At 39.6% G+C, this 16462-nt stretch overlaps 1 protein-coding gene across 6 annotated transcripts in view; it reads left to right on the forward strand.

Moving 5' to 3' along the window:
- LOC112057845 (serine/threonine-protein kinase minibrain) overlaps positions 1-16462 on the forward strand; it is a 224103-nt gene that overhangs the window by 183408 nt on the left and 24233 nt on the right. The window lies entirely within an intron of this gene.

The raw sequence follows: 16462 nt of genomic DNA on the forward strand, positions 1-16462 counted from the left end.
ATGTTATACATAAAGGGTAGTCCATCTGTAAAATAAAGCTGTGAGATTGACTTCATTCATTAACAATATTAAAATAGTAACGCGCGTGAACGAGTATATTGAAATCGCTGGCGCTTATGACTCGTGCGTCTTCTCCTTGTTGTCTCGATTTTACTCATACTCGTATATATCACGAAGAAATTTAGAGACGAGTTAAATACAAAGTATGAAAGTAATTGAAAGTGCTTCATTTAAAAGGCAAGTCGTGTTATGCGTAAGTGTAAACGTACCTTTATTGGAGAACCTTCATTTACTTGGATTTTTTTTTCTGCATCTTTATACCACCTAGTATGTATCTAGTATACATACTAGGTGGTATAAATGATTCAATTCAATATTCTGCTAGAAAAGCTTATACTATACTGTCTTAATAAAATATAAATGTCAACATTGTTGAATTCATTTCGAGTCTTACATCAAGTCGCGTCTATTGTTCAAATTATGTTTCAACCTTAATTTTAAAGGTAATTTTATATTATAGGCCTTTTATCAAACTCCCAGGACTGAAATTCAGATTACGAAATTTGTTATCAAGTAATTTAAGGACTAAAGATTTTATCTGGTCTACTCCTCGTAGATATTGTAAGTGTCAAATAAAAAAAGCGCTGGGCATTGAGCTATTTTTATGACTGTTGCTTAGATGTTACGAATGTGGGATTAATTTTAATGTATTTAATAAACTAAAAAACGGTTAACAAACAGTTTATATAGTGGATTGATATTTGCTACAACAGTTAATACAAATAAACTTTGAAATTTATTCCAATTTTACGTATTGCGTCTATCAGCCTCACTAAATCCTTACTCTAGGCCCTAGGGAGTCTGAAGCATGATGGTAACCATACCATTTTTATGAAGGTTTCACAATCGTCATCATTCTGTATAAGTCGTAATAACGACTTGTCTATACAGAATTCAGTGCCCTTGTATGTTACATATAAAAAATATGTCTTTTTACTTCTAATTTAACACTTTTTAATGTTAATAAACTGTAATAAACCTGGCTTAAGTATAATAGCACAGTAGCACTTATACATATATTATTGACATTATACATTTTTGATCGCACAAGCCAGCAGTCGGAATCCAGCGCTCTTTTTCCGTGAAACTTACTATACAAGATATCGTTTCTTGTAGTTTCTCTTCTAATGGCTTTTGTAACAATAACCGCTATTTGTGCAAACGATTCTGTATTATTGCGATTCCAGTTGAAAGGGTTATAGGAAATTATTGTACTCGTTCAATCCTGTGGCTCCATCTACCCGTGTATAATATGGTAAATGTTAATGAATATGTAGATATGTCGCAAATATTAGACTGATTTTTATTTAAATAATTTTAATCAAAATCGGCGTAGTTATGGGCGCGATTGGAGTATTACGTCTATAATATAAACCTTGACTTAGTTTGTTATGGGCTCTTCTCGTATCGAGGCACGTTTAAAACCCTCGTAACTTCAATTTTAGTTTGCGACTTTTCCTTTTATAACTGTAAAAAAACAATAACATGTGTATGAAATTCAAATTGAACCTAAGTAAGTTCGTACCAAATAAACAAATTTCAACTTACTTAACGTAGGACAAACAAGCGATATATAACCACTAGCTGACGCCGCGCAGTTTCACCCGCGTGGTTCCTGTTCCCGTAGGAATACGGGGATAATATAGGTATAGACTATAGCTTTCCTCAATAAATGGGTTATCTAACACTGAAAGAATTTTTCAAATCGTTCAAAATCCAGTAGTTATTGAGATTAGCGCGTTCAATCAAACAAACAAACAAACAAATTTTTCAGCTTTATATATTAGTATAGATTCATGTGCTGGAGTTGATTTTTTTTATAAATTATTACTTATTTAATAACATTTCTGGTAACTCTTTAATTTGATGATAACGGTATGAACAATTAAACAAAAGCAGAACATAAAACTGCTATTTTTGAAATTAGCACAACCAAACACAAATACTGCGTGAAGAAATTATAATTTACAATACTTAAGTAAGCAGTACAATATTTACAAGTAAGTAGTGCAATACTTATAAGTACTAAGAGAAAACAGGGATATTTTTTAATCAGACTAATCGAATGGTATCGATTCGTCTGCGATACGAGCTTATAAAGTAATGATTGACCGACGCATGTAGAAACCTACCTTCCAACTCGTAACTCAGATTCACGGTTTTGAAAAGTACTTATTACTTACTTATATTATCTCAATCACATCTCAATAGTACCTGGATGACAGCTTTATTCGGTACTAGCTAGCACCGCGCGGTTTCACCCGCGTGGTTCTCGTTCCCGTAGCAGTACGGGGATAATATATACAGCCTATAGCCTAACCTACCAGCCGTAAGTACGTAAAGACGTACCGCCAAGCGATCTAGCGTTCCGGTACGATGTCGTGTAGAAACCGAAAGGGGTGTAACTTTCATCTTCCTCCTAACAAGTTAACCCGCTTCCATCTTAAAATTCCAAATATATTAACTATATCTAATTGTTCTAAGCTTATTAATCGAATTTGTTTACATTTATTTAAGAAAAGTTAATCATAAATATTATTAGGTGTGAAATGACTAGCGCTTTATACCTTCAGCATACCTACGCTCCAGTAACCCCCAGCATACTAAATTTTATGAAAATCGTTTTTGCCGTTTTTTTTCTTAGATTATATTAATATAAAAGAAATTCTCGTTTAAAAATAATTTATAGAACGAGCAATTATTTGATATTTTTAGATTGGGTTATCCGATCTTGATCCCAAATAGCTCAAAGCTGCCTTAAAATAATTCTTTATCGAAAAAAATCGGCCCGTCCGTCACAGAAACTGTGTTACACTAAATTGTCGTCTCCTCTTTTCTTTGAAAGTTTGTTCATGAATTGTAAATAAACGCCGATAGAGAGGTATACAATTATAATACCTTGTACATAAATTATTATAATAGAATTGTGTGAAGGTTGTTGCCGTGGAATTTTCTATTTACAATAATATATTATAACATGATTATTGTAATGCAAACAATTATCCTTCAATAGTATGGTTGCTACGCGTGTAATGCACTTGTTTAAATGCATTATTTCCCCGTCAAGTGATGTGGCACATGCGAATGATTTAATAAATATTGCATACTTGTTGAGTTTTTAACAGATATATGTTACGATAACAATATTATCAGCATAAAACTAATAGAAACATGCCCTACGGTTTCGCCCACTTTGTTCCCGTTCCCGTGGGAATACGGGGATAAAATGATAGCCTATGATACTCACAAATAACATGAAAGAATCTGTTTAGTAGATCCAGAAATTGTCTGCTACAATCTGACAAACTTTAGCTCTTTGTAATATTACTAAGTATTGGTATTAATAGGTAGTAACCGATCGTTGTTTAGCCATATAAATTTATTTCATAAAAAATACTAAAATTGCTGCTAGAAATGGAGAGTGGGTGGGAAAGATGGTAAAAAATATGTGGGCACTTCTTTCCGATTCGCATACCTACCAAATGTACAAAAAAAAAACGTTAATATCGCTCGAGCAATTACGAAGGAGTGCGAGTGCGTCTACAAATACAGATATAATATCATCATCATTATTATCCAGCCGATGGACGTCCATTGCAGGACATAGGCCTTTTTGTAGAGACTTCCAAATCAAATCACGATTCTGAGCCTGAGGTTGCATCCAGCGAATCCCTGCGACTCGCTTGAAGTCGTCAGTCACCTGGTGGGAGGTCGACCAACACTGCGCTTTCTAGTGCGGGGTCGTCATTCCAGCACCTTGGGACCCTAACGTCCATCGGCTCTTCGAACTATGTGCCCCGCCCATTGTCACGTTAAGCTATATTATATAGACTTTGGTTCTTCTGCGGATCTCCTCATTTCTAATTCGATCACACAGAAACACTCAATACACTAGTTCCATCGCCCGCTGTGTGACTCTTCGCACGAGAGTTTTTTAACGGACGTTAAAAAGGTTTGAGCCTTCTTATGAGGCCCATAATTTAGATATAATATAAGAAAATATTATTATAGATTGACAATATCAACGCACAGTAAACATGAACGTCTAGTTGCAAGTAAAATGCACGATCCTTATTCTGTCTGCAAATTTTTAAATGAACATAAATATCATTTTAATTTTGAACATCGAAAGCTTTCATACTGCCAAAATTTAAATAGGTGCATATTTGTTTAGCTCGCGCTGTCTCCGTTTGATCAATAGGTACTTTGTTCACAGTAACAGTGCGACAAATCCGATTAAGTTCAGTTTCCGGGGCCGAGTGTTCTGTAGGCGCAGAGACGCTATTATTTCGCTAAAGGTCTCTCTTGCATTGTGCTCAAGATGCAATCGAAGAGTAGGTACCTACCTACCCGCCGGCTGCCGCGCTTCTAGTGCGTTATTCGACTCTTTGGGATTTTGATTTGAATACGTCGTTTGTGTCTCGAAGCAGATACGCTGTTTGTTTTTTTTTGTAAATAATGTATTATTAGATTGTTTTTGTCTCTAACAGTAGGCACCATTTTGCACTCTACTAGGTGTCTTGCAGTTATAGAAATGGAACCTCTACCTCGTTATAAAAATCTGGAAAGTCCTACCTACTTAGATTTGGTCAGATAAGGTTAGACTTAATCCGAATAGTTACGGAAACAATTATTTACGAAATATCGCTTCAAACAATAATTATTTGGTCATCATTATAGATTTACTTTACTTTACTTTAGGCTACGGTCTTCATTCTCTGCTTTATGCCCAACTGTTTCTGGACGTACAAAGTTTTAGTATATAGTATAATTTAAGTTAATTACTTAAATTATAGGAATAGGATCAAGATGTAAACTTTAAATACTAAAACTATGTACGTCCAGAAACAGTTGGGCATAAAGCAGAGAATGAAGACCGTTGCACCTCTAGCCTACACCCCTGCACCTGCAGTTGGCATAAACAAATTGCTGTCGCGTGGGGTTGGGTGATGTCGCACGAGACACGTGGTGTTGGCGCGACGCGCGACGGGTCGACATTCGGGGTGTTTGAATGTCCTTCTATTTACCAAGCTTTGATTAATTAATAATCACCATAGATCGGTCCTGTAGTTTTACATTGACTAATCATCATACTAATTATATACGTATTACAAAATATACAAATTGTTGCAGTATCGATTGCCTGATTGTTTACAATTTCAATGGCCGGTAATGGTATTAAAAAATAGGGGACGCCACGTTTTTATATGTAACATAGAGGTATACAGTCGACGCGTGTCATTAATGAATAGCAATTTGTAAATACTATACGCCTGGTTATTATGTAAATGCCCTTCAAAAGCGTCTGCCCTGACCTGCCTCAACGAGGGGAAAGCTTGGGGTAGGTTATGGCATTGCATCCGACCATTCGCCCACTGCAAGGGAGGTTTTGCATAAGTATACCTCGGTTTATACTTACAGCCGTGAATGTGTCTGTCTACTTTAATCACTGGATTTATGAATGCTGCGGTATAATTATGACTCCCGTGGTGCATTTTCCGTATACGTTTTGATATGTAATTACATGTCCATGCATTCAACCCTCCAAATGTGCAGCTTTCGCTGTACTTTTGTGTAAACATCCCCTATACATATCGACGCGTCGATCGAAAGTAGCGCTTTGCAAAAGCCGCTAAATTGTTTGTATTGAAGTGTGCTCGTACCTATCCGATTTTAGTTTGTTATAAATTTTAAATCGGCCACCGAGAGTAGTGTCGGAAATAAACTCGGGATCGATGTGGGGCGACGCGGGTCCGAGTCGCCGCCGGGACGCCGCGAGCTAATCTAAGCCGTCGGTATCCGGCAGATGATTAAAAAAGCGTGCGTGCCCACTTGACGCACAGTGTTAGCTTTTTGCATGGGTGTGCGGTGCGGTGGCACTAATGAAACGGCGTGTGCGTCGCGGCCTACGTACGCGGGCCTTGCATTGGGTCGGGTCAGTGAACCCGCCCGCCCACTATCGGGGTAAATATGCCGAATGCACACAGATGCGCGCGCCGCCCGCCCCCCGCGCGCCCGTCGCGCCGCCGTCGCCGCTGCACTCTGCACGCATCCACCCCAACCCCTCTTAAAACTCCTAATTGATTGCGCAAATTTTCTCGCAATAACTGTCTTTTTATGGTGTTAATGATGTAAACTTGCGCAGTTCCGCCGCCTTAATTGATGCTGCGACGTGATCTAGCGTCCGTCGCGACCGCCGCCCGCCGCCGCGCCGGGCCCCGCCATGAAAAATTAATTAGCGTGCACCCGTATTAGCTTTTTGGGGATTCCTGCGTCGAGTTCGTCGTTCCGAAACAAATCTCTGGCCCTGATGAGGCGACGTCGTACAATAACGTGTAAACCGCTTTGGAATGGGCTTCCATTTGCAGTCTATGCATAACATAGAGCCGAGCTCTCGTAATGTATAGACTATAGGTGCATCACTGTACGGTGCTAACATTTTATTTCTGTGTCTAATTTAGAGCCGATGTTCTCAGATTTTAATGGTTTAGTACTTCACTGTAAGTTGTATTATTTATGCATTCCAATATTCCTTTAGATGAAACATACGTGTGTACACAGTACTGTGAACCTTAACCTTGGTTTATCCTGGTTTGATATGTTGGAAAAATTAAAAAATATCTTTCAGATTTACTATATCTTTCGAATAATAAAATAGTTAATCAATGGATGCACAAACAACACAATATCCTCGGTCACCCCAGTGGGAGGTCACACTGTGCTTTCCGGTAAATAGGTTGCCTAGTTAAATTGCGACCAAACACATTTTTTTATACAAAATCTAGGAAACCATGAAGAGTTCAAGGGCAGTTAAATTAAGCATAAAAGAAGCTTCCATTTGACATATTAGACGACTAAATAACTGATGAGTGTATGTAAATAACATTACTTAAATATTTATATCTAAAAACCCCATAGTTGCAGTGTGAAAGCAGGCAACCTTTACTTTTTTTAATTCTTTTAGGTATAATCTATTAATTAGTGTACGATTTTTTTTAATTAACCAATGAGGGAAGAAGATTAAATAAATTAAAAAAATATATATCATTCAATACTATTCGGCTGTAATTTAACTAGGCAACCTATGTACAATGTGTCACTGAATGTTTGCTATCATTTATTTCTTATCCCAATTAAATAACAGATGAGGGTATACATTTCTTATGCCGGGTACTACATTTCTTATGCCGGGTACTACATCGAGAGATCGATACCTTCAAACGAGCTGACGTCCAATGATCGAGAGGCGATGATTGAATCGTTTACGTCATAGATGCGGCCCGGTGATGTCACGGTGACGGAATACACTCAATAAACACCCACTTGCATCAAAGCTTTAAGCTTAAACCTTTTGATGAAATGATCCCATTCATACACATTACACGTGTCTGGGTGGAAGCTACACGAGCTTTCAGCTTTATATCAGTTTATGTTCAGGAGTTCGTCTAAATTAAATCGTCGTTGTATATGCGATAAACTAAATATACCTACCTGCTATCTCAGACTTTGTCCACACAGAATTCGTTTTATTTATTTATGTATCTACACATTTACTAAAATAAATAAAACGAAAGGTCACTCTTCACTAAACATCGAAAACCGCTTGACGTACAAAGATGAGCAGGGAGTTTATAGTTAGTAGACGTTGCCAGTACGTTGGACAATACTCTCTTCACGTTGGTCAACATGGTGGCCTGTGCCTTGGCCAATACGCTTTTCACGTTGGCCAATATTGTGGCCAGTGCCTTGGCCAATATGCTCTTCACGTTGGTCAAAATGATGGTCAGTGAGTTGGCCAATACGCTTTTCACGTTGGCCAACATGATGAGCAGTGCGTTGGCCAATACGCTCTTCACGTTGGTCAACATGGTGGCTAATACGCTCTTCAAGTTGCCCTGCGCCTCCAATATTGGCCAACTTATTGGCCAGCGTATTTGTCGGCAGGCTACGGCGTAGCGGGCATTACAAGTATATTAGGACAGAATTAGCGGATTGCTTTAACCCGCTGAACGCGACAGCCGGAAGAGAGCCGACGAAAATAATTTGGATGTGCAATGGTGTTCGTTTCATTGGCCGCCTCCCGTAATTGAATAACCGGCAACGGAAGAACACTGCGTGTGTCGAGTTACGACTGCACTGGATGCGACACTGTTTGGTGATGTTTCTGTTTCCTTTATAATTGTTCTTCTCAGTATTTTACATTTGCCTTTAGTATTTTGATCTTATAATTCCTCTACTTTTAACTTTTAGCAATTGAACGTTGTAGTCTAAATTGAAACGTAATACAACGAAAGGTCACTCTTCACCAAATGTCGAAAACCGCTTGATGTACAAAGATGAGCAGGGAGATAGTTTATAGTTAGGAGACGTTGCCAGTTCGTTGGTCAATACCCTCTTCACGTTGGTCAATATGGTGGTCAGTGACTTGGCCAATATGCTCTTTTGACTTTTAGCAATTGAACGTTGTAATGTAAACAACTTGTCATAAGGATGCACCGGTTTCAGAATTAAACGTGGAGCCCTAGGGGTTATGGTCTGCTTTGGGTTGCATTGTCGCTTAGTTTCGCCTGGTTTTACGAAGACTAGCAAAATTCACTATTTATTATGAACTTTCACGAAATAACATCTGCTTATATTTATTATAACTATTCAATATTAGTAACACATTGTCAAATTAATAACATGATTTGTTTTTTATTTTATTGTTATCGATCCTTTTAAACGACAGACTACAGGGCTAGGCCTCCCTCCCTGTAGGATATGGTGCTTTATGGTAGGCGTCCACAGATCCGCATCGGACGCATCGCATCAAACGGTTTTTTAATTTTACGGTAGATTTGTGCGATCTGTACGATGCGGATCAGTAGACGCCTACCATTAGACTCACGGCGCTGCTCCAATACGAAATGGACCATAGGCTAACCACTGGACCAACGAGAAAGTCAAAGGAGACAGTGAGTGGCTAGCTTTAGTATTATCTTAACATTATAATCAAACAAACACTAAATGCTTTTCTAAAATTAGGTAAAATTATGCGTTATTTAGAAATGAAAAACCTAACGCACGCCATTGACAATCAATTATACTCACATTTCTATTATAATTGATCGTGTATTGGTCGCTGCGAGCATGACTGCTCGACTTATAGAACGTCTTCGATGCCGTTTGCGCTGCAGAAACGTGAGAATAATTGATTGTCAATGGCTGTTCTGAATAGAGTTCAAATGCTCAAAAAAGGCCGCAGCAGAGGTCATAATTTTTCATCCAAATCATTTCGCATTTAGTTAAGTTCGACCGGTACACACGTGAAAAGATCCATCTTGCTCGTACAGTCTTTATTATATTCTCGTTTGAGCTCAATAGACCGCCTGAGTTGCCGACGCGACGTATACAGCTTGTAAACAGATTAGGGTAGGTATTTAGTGGCTAGGTGTATACCGAGTTACCTACTAATAAAAAAAGAAACCTATATACTTGTACATATGTTTTCTGTGCCTATACACGTGATATATTTCAACTGCATGACTACGGCAAAGATGCGAGTGTCTTTAGGTTTAAATGAGTATATTATTACGATGCTTAATAAAATCTTAAGGAAATGAGTAAAACGTTGTAAACGCGACCATCTTTTATCTAGTATGAAAATTGCTATTTTGTACAATACACACAGTATTCTGTGAAGTTTAACAAACTTTCAATACTGTTTTCAAAATATCTATTTATATTTTTAGAAGAATATTGTTTAAACTAAAAGTAAATAAATGTTACTATAGATAATCTTTGAAATCGAATTAATTCTGAATAGTTTATTTTCTTACTATTGTTAAAAATTAAAAAAAAAAAAACAATATTTTAAATGACATTTAAATAAAACATCTTTTGTGAAATCGATACAAAAATCATACGTGCCAAATTGTGCAAGTTAACCCTTGATTACAATCTCACCTGATGGTAAGTGATGATGCAGTCTAAGAAGGAAGCGGAGTAACTTGTTAGGAGCAGGATGACAATCCAAACCCCTTTCGGTTTCTACACGACATCGTACCGGAACGCTAAATCGCTTGGCGGCACGTCTTTGTCGGTAGAGTGGTAACTAGCCACGGCCGAAGCCTCCCACCAGCCAAAGTACAATAAAGATGTGACGTAACAGACTCATCCAGCGGCTCTACATCTCGGGGAGAATGATACCGCTCATACGTAAGACGCGAGCTTTTCGCGCGGTGATGCAATAGTACATTGCTGTTAGCCCTCATTCGCACGAGACATTTTTAACGGGCGTTAAAAATGCGTTCAAACACAACAAATGCATTCCCAGGTATATCTTCACACAACAGCGTTTTTAGAACACGACGCTTTTTTATCGAGCATTATTGCATTTTCATTTTTGTTTTAGGCGTTAGAAATAGACCTTCATTTAACTTCATATTATGCGCTACTCCTGCCAACACTGGGTTTTAACGCATCGCTTTTTTAACTCTCGTGCGAATGAGGCCTTATAGTTGTTTGGCACGCGACCGCACTGCTGACTGGCGCACTATGGGATTTATTGACCATAAACCCATGTGTTGTGTCCCATGTCGTATGGGGATTCTTTATTTTTATTTTAGTATCAGATGAAGAGAGGTCTCTGTGATGGAGCTTACATGCTCTTTCCTGATTCTTACAATGGCCATCTTCTGTACCTTAGGTCACAACCAGTGGCTTACCTTTCATAGGTGCAAATGTACAGTGGTAAAGGAGTTTTACAATTTGTACGTATAATGCATACCCTGGTTAAAAACCTTGTGCACGTCAGTACACTGCCCTTCAGGCAGTGACGTGCAATTCATAGATGCAAAATGCACTGCTTACTCTTGAGGACTAACTATAATTATAAATCTGTATTCAAGAAGACAGTTTGTATAACGGCCTCCGTGGCGCAGTGGTATGCGCGGTGGATTTACAAGACGGAGGTCCTGGGTTCAATCGCCGGCTGGGCCCATTGAGGTATTCATAATTGGTCCAGGTCTAGCTCGTGGAAGGCTTTCGCCGGGCTAGTTACCACCCTTTCCGGCAAAGACGTATCACCAAGCAATTTAGCGTTCGTAGCCGGCGATCGAACCCAGGACCTCCGTCTTGTAAATACACCGCGCATACAACTGCGCCACAGAGGCCGTCAAAACGTAAAGTATATATATTATTAACTGAATTAAAGTCAGTTTCAATAACAACTTACTTTTTTTTAACTGGCGAGTGAGTGTGTTATTTGCTTACAGCAAATGTATAGAAAGAAAATGGCTGTGAGATTTACCAGGAATATCAACATGTTGGGATATTCCAGCGCCTCGTATCATAGTAAGCGGGATATCCGAAATCCCTCGAAAGTTTATAAACTAAACAATATCGTCGCTTAGTGATGTTTCAATAATTTCGAGCGGTTGATTACGATAAATCACCTTGCTCAAGTAATAAATGGAAAATGATATACTGGCATCCCAGTACACCGTTTAATTTAGAATTATGATAAGTTGGTAATAATACGATACACGAGTCGAGGCCGGCGCACGGAGCCGGTTACGAGATGCCGTGCGTCATGTTCAGCTCGTAAATATTGATTTGGAATTAGTCATATTCTACAGAATTGATACTAATCGCAGAATTGGACTCCGATTCTCGATCATATTGAAATCCTAACTGCGCAATGCGACGTTGAATCTCTTACCGCTTCGTAAATAGACGTTCTGGGCTTACCAAACGTATAAAAGAGTTGTTTTGACTCATCACCCATATGTGAGGATGGCGTCTTGTTTGAGAGATATAGTGTTGCTATGTCATTTTTATGGTAACGACAACTTGGAGAAAATTATTGTGGTGGGAAATGTGGAAGGCAAACGGCCACGAGGTAGATCTCCAACCCGATGGTCGGATCTTCACAAGGAAACAGGAGCCCGCACCTTTTACAGTGCCGTCCAAATGGCCAGCGACCGTACACGATGGAGGAGCATTGTATACCAAAAGATGACTCGCCATGCTGATCACGATCCTCAGTCATTAGGGACCGACTGGAGAGAGAGAGATGTAATTTTTAGTTAGCAACTGGATTTATTTCCCTTGTCTTGGCTGGAGATGCCTAGCAACGAGGGTGCTGTACCTGAAACATTAAGAAGCACACGGGCTCAATAGCGAATGTTTATAATAAATTCACAAAGTTGACGTAGCCGCACGCTCAGGCCGCGACGCAGCGGATCCGCTGGCGGCACCGCCGGCCGAACAGTGGATCACGTCCCGCTATCAGGTGCGCTGCAAACAAAACGCTGAATAGAGGCCGGGTTAAACATGCACGACGGGTGTACGGGTATAATTAAAGTTTAGGAGACGCTCACGTCGCCCGTTAACCTCGTTATCGGGCGCTGGAAGTGGGTGAGACGCGGCGGGGGAGGGTGGCAGCCTCGGCGGCGGGGGGACGGGGAAAATCAATGACAGCCGCCGCGCGCCGGCCGCGTCTCTCCCCGGCCCGACGCGCTCATCTCGCCACGTGCCGCGGTCACTGGCCCGCCGCCGCCGCCGCACCAGCGCCGGTGATGCGTCGCCAGCACTGACCTTAGATACCGGCCGAGCGCGCGGACCTGTCGCTCGTACTGCATGCACTGTCAAATGTAGCTACTGTAAGTATGTAGGTCGCAGCCAGAAATTTGGGTTATCGTTCGGCCGCGTCGATATGCGACACTTCCGCCACGCTGCGAGCGGTATGCAGGCCCCGATATTGTTATTGGTCGCTATGCGGCTTACGTAACGGCGGCGGCCGCCAGAGCGACGGATACTGTGGCTTTCAATGACGTCACATATCTCGGATGCGTCGGTCGTTCTGAGCTACCGTATCTCCCAAATAATATTGTAAATACGGATGCGATGTTTGTTTATTTGTTATGATTGGACGACACAATCGATCATCATGAAATTTATACATCCTTCACCGCGTATGGAAATGAACATACGTATTTAGAAAAATGTAACTTTAAGACATGAGAGAAGCCGCGACCAACATTTTAATATAGACATAATTCTTAAAAATCTTTATTCAACAAATATTGGACTTCCACAAATGCACCGGTTTTGTTGGTATAGATATAAATTGAATATCCGGGTATGTTTTATTCGAGAACACCCACTATTCCCGCAGGATTGGTGAAAAATAGAATTTCACGCAAACGGAGCTGCGGGCGCCCGCTAGTGACAAAAGTTCCAAGCTATAATATGATCTACGACATAAAAATTAGTTTAATACCCACTCCGCGGATTATGACGTACCTACACAAGCGGTTAACAATGTATGAGACTTCTATCACATAACCAACCCCAATCAATAAGTAATAATAATTAAAAATAAAATATTTAACAATTATTCTTTTATAATTTTCAGCAAATATAGCATCTGTAATGTATAAAAAATACCTTCGCGAAAGGGTAAGAAACATCGTGGTAAATAAATCCAAAAACACGAGTTTTCCTTAAGGCGACCTTAACCTTCACGATTTTCTTTTAAGGGCCTATGTGTACACTTTGTAATGGCAACACATTTTTAATATTGGTAAATTGCCAATTACCAAAAGAGATCTGTATCTATGTACGTGTGTTTGTGAATTGATTTTCTCAAAAACTACTGATCCTGATTGCGTTCATTGAAATACTGTGCGAGTACCTTACTTGTTAGTGTCTACAATACCTCTGAAGTTCATAAATTAGAAATTGACATGAAAAGGCGACCTTATTGCTATAAGCTATCTCTAACTAGGCAACCCCAGTATACGCTTTATTAGTGATTGCTATGTGTTTTAATGTGTTACCAAATATTTCGTGTTTAACTGTATCATTAACTGAACCAGCTCGCATAAACACAGACACAAATGAGTCATAATATCTCCGCGGCTAGACGCGACGCCTGTGTGCCGCATTAAAAAAAAAAACAGGCAGGATCAACGAACCGCCTAGTTCCGAGTGCCATGCGTTGTTATATATGAATGTTTTATATAAGTGTATCGAACATCGTCGATCAATGTCAACCCGCTTATTTGGGTCATCGGCCGGCCAAATTCCCGCGCTCTCTAGCCTCCTCATTTCCCATAATGCATGCGGACACTCTTTCACTGTCCTCCATGCGCGACGATTGGATATTGTCGGTTTGTTCGTAAACGATGTAACTAATTTTGTACTAAACTACTAACGCGAGAATTTTTGATTTTAAATTCTAAATAGCAATAATCATCATCATACCATATTCAGTTTACTGTTGACCTCGAGTCTCCTCGAGGAGAGGGGTTGGGCCAATAGTCCACCACGCTGGCCCAATGCGGATTGTCACACACGCAGAGAATTAAGAAAATTCTCTGGTACGCAGATTCCCTTACGATGCTTTTCGTTCACCGTTAATAGCATACAATAATAAACCTATATTCCAAATTTAGTAGACTTGACTTTGTTGTGTTGGTCCTACGGCGATGAATCAGTCAATAATCCAATCAGTCAGTCAGTCAAAATTACAATTAGAATGACCTTGAGAATATACCATTCCGAAGTAACAGTTTGATTTCCTTTTCAAAATAGGTGGCGTAATTCTTTGGCCGCCAAAATTATTGTCAATATCTTGTCAACAAGGTAGGATAAGGTTGCTTAAATACTTGTAAACAGTGATGTCGTATTTTGGCAATATGACACTAAATATTTTCTTAAGAAAACTAACCCTGTTTTATTGATAATAATATCTGTGCGACCGATCACTGCGACCACATCCACGACCAGTGGTCGCAATGACGAATGCGCAATTGGACGTGTCTACATCAGCAGGTCGGCACGACTGGTTGTTGCGACCAAACTACGCAGATATATTTTCTAAGAAACGCTCGCGCACTATAATCTGGCAAGTTCGTTGATGACACTCCCATGATATGCGGGCGACGGGGGGGAAAGACTACGCGGGTGTGAAATCGTGCTTGCGGGGAAGTGAGGTGCATCAGTCGTGGGGTTTTCATTAATCGCTACACGCTCCCCAGCCCGCGCGGACCATCGGGAGTGTTACGACGAAGTTATCCCAAACGTAGCTTTTGAGACCAGGCTGCGCGGCGGCCAGTTACTGGTCGTGGTCGCGGCCGTTATAGGCGTTAAGTAACACTTCGACATGTCGTGCGCATTAACTTGACACCTGGTTACCAAACAACCAAACAAACACAGTACAAACATCATTCGAGCCATGTGTCAATGTTAATCCGCACCAGCTGTAGGTATTGAGAACAATGCAACATATTAAAAAAAAGGTAGCCATCGTTAAGAAAAAGTACTTAATTGCAATGTATGAATAAAAAGCTAACATCAATAGTCTGACAAGTATGAAATATGTGTCATTAGTCATTAACTGTCACAAGAGGCGGCGATAAGAATGAAGGTTATTTATATACTTTAATATTATCACGTTCATAATTTATTCTTGTAGGCCTTATTATTGTGATTATGTTAAGGAGATCACAATATAAAACTGGGAAATTATAAGTCCGCCTACCGGCATGGAACGGTTGGTAATAGTTTTTTGTTCATTATATACAAACTTAGCGCTTTCTCGGGATTTTGATTTCTTTATTATGTTAAGAAACAAACCTAATAAGTACGCTGCAACCTTTTAATATTATTACTAAACTTATATTTTGACTAAACTTTTGTCCTGTGTAAGCAAATGATGATGATGAAAAATGATGATCAAATGATGATCATGATGTCTATTTAGGCAACTTACAATAATTAGATACAAATTTATAAATTATTAGAACAAAATTAGTTTCCAAAATACTCATCACTCTCTGTTTAGTAATAAGGCATGTCTTACTACGGTTTCTTTAGTTAGGGATTAGATGGTTCAAAGATTTTCTATAATGCACGCCATTGACGATCAATTATTCACGTTTCTGCAGCACCCACGACTATAACTAATCGTGTATTGGTCGCTGCGTGCATGACGGCTTGACTTATGAAACGTCTTCGCTGCCGTTTGCGCTGCAGAAACGTGAGAATAATTGACCGTATATGGCTGGCTGACTTAAGTACTGATTTATCTTCACTTATATTTCTTTATGTGTCTATAGTACAATACCGTTAAAAATGATTGTTTGTACCGTTCCAGGATCAAAGTTATTATGTAACATCCTCCATCCTTCACGATTTGTCGTCTAAGACGTTTTTATTAACGTCTAATCCCTCGTCCACATATATTATGCACGATGTCAAAACAGAGCGTTCTAGGCTTGCCTAGGGATTAGCGTTGTATCGGCGGAGTGTGCTTGTAAAATATGTTGAAAAATGTACGAGTATTTTCAATCTTATACGGGCTTCCCGGCTTAATATTTCCTGTCCTTATACGGTTCCGTTCGCTGGAAACTAA

Source organism: Bicyclus anynana, chromosome 16, assembly GCF_947172395.1.
Source record: "Bicyclus anynana chromosome 16, ilBicAnyn1.1, whole genome shotgun sequence".
Taxonomy (NCBI): Eukaryota; Metazoa; Arthropoda; class Insecta; order Lepidoptera; family Nymphalidae; genus Bicyclus; species Bicyclus anynana.